Below are 2,087 nucleotides of genomic sequence, written 5' to 3' on the forward strand. Positions count from 1 at the left end.
AATAAAAAACATTCAGACAAATGACCCTAAACTTTTTAACAGTAGTGTATGCACAATAAACAAACAAACACAAACACAAACTTTTATTATGTATGCGATTAATCACGATTAATCTTTGGAATAATGAATATGAAATAGATTTATATATATATATATATATATATATATATATATATATATCGTATTCATTACAATTGAACATTTCATCAATCAAAAGTCGGGCTGTCAAAAGATTAATCGCGATTAATCGCATACAAATAAAAAAATTGTCTTTGCATAATATATTTGTGTGTAATTATTATGTACAAATAAATACACACATATATGTATAATTTAAGTTATTTGTGTATATAAAAAAAGAAATATAATATAATAAATAAATATATAATATATAAAATATAGGCTATCAAAATCTCTCTGTTACATATAGATTTTGATAGCCTATATTTTTAAATAACTTAACTTATACATGTATGTGTGTATTTATATGTACATAATATTTACAAACATGAATATATATATATTCATGTAAATGTCTCTTAAATACATATGTGCATGCGTTTGTAATTATATATACAAAATAATTACACGCAGTGCACACACATATATTATGCAAAAAACTTTTATTTTGTATGTGATTAATCATGATTAATCTTTTGCCAGCCCTAATCAAAAGCGACTTACAGTGCAATCAATTTTTTTTTCTACGTATGTTCCCAGAGGATCAAACCCATGACCTTTGTGTTGCTAACAGAATGCTCTACTAATATCCTATACTGTACATTGTTATCTGTGATAAGACGATTCAGGATTACATATTGTTAAAGGGGACATATCATGAAAATCAGTAACTTAGTTTTGGTAAACCATTCACTGCAAGCATGTGAAAAAATAGGTAATTGAAATGTGGCTCCCCTTGTAATGTCAAAAGGGGATAATACTGCCCCTTAATGTGCACTATCCAACCACAGCACTGCCATTTAGTGCAGCTAAAACTTCACATATGTACTCTTGGGACACCAAATTTTTATTTGACATTTTAATAAAGTTTTGTGAAATGTCTCCTTTAAGAAGAACAATTGAATACAGCTAGATGTCCTTTATACTAAAGACAGGGACACGTAAGACTCTCTAAGGATGCTGTGTTCAACCCACTTTTATCACATTACCAATATATGAATAAAGAAGCGAAGTATACCCTTGAGCTTGAAAACAGATCCACTTTTAAAAGGGAGGATCTATTTAATATGTTAATCAACAGGCATAGTTTTCTCCGGTGATATAGATTCACATCAAAACAATGACATTCTGTAGGAATAAACGCAGCAGAAACATGAGAAAAAGAACAAGATGTTCCTGTCGCTCAATTGATGAAGAAAGGCGCTAACATCAAGGTCATACGTTTAATTCCCAGAGAATACATGTATTGGTTAAACATACAGGAATGTTTGAATGCACTGTAAATCGCTTTGGAAAATGCACAGATATAAAAACATTTTACATTATGAATTAAACTGCTTTAACACGAAACAATTTGTAATTGTGTAAATATTTATTTTATATTCAATAAAATGTTGTATAAGAACTTGAAAATATATACTCCTTTCATTTGATTACATTTTTTACTTGACTTTAAAATAAGAAACAAAACTGAACCTTGGGTAGTAAACTCTTGTGAAAAAGACAACATGAAAATAAACATTTAGGAGGCAAAACAGAGGTTGATAACCTCTAACCTCAAGGGAGACAGGTCAGTTACTTTTGTAGCTTCGCACTGACAGAAAAACAAAAGGAGATCCAGCTGAATTCCTAACTTGGACAGCTCTTTTGTTCAAGGTCATGCCTGTTGTTTCCCAAAATAACTCGCAGCGGCGCATCCAAAGTGTAACACTTAGTAGGGTGTTATCTTGGGACACATAGACTGATGTTCCGTCCTTAAAGATGTGTCAAAACCAAGACTAGCAACTTGTTGGACGTTAGCGGGTCTGAGAATTTAAACCCTCTTATCTAGACAACCCTTAGGTTATGCGTTTCCTTTCCCACCATCCCAGAATGCACTGTTTATTGGTATACACTAACATACAAAA

This window comes from Misgurnus anguillicaudatus, chromosome 5 (genome assembly GCF_027580225.2).
Source record: "Misgurnus anguillicaudatus chromosome 5, ASM2758022v2, whole genome shotgun sequence".
Lineage (NCBI taxonomy): Eukaryota > Metazoa > Chordata > Actinopteri > Cypriniformes > Cobitidae > Misgurnus > Misgurnus anguillicaudatus.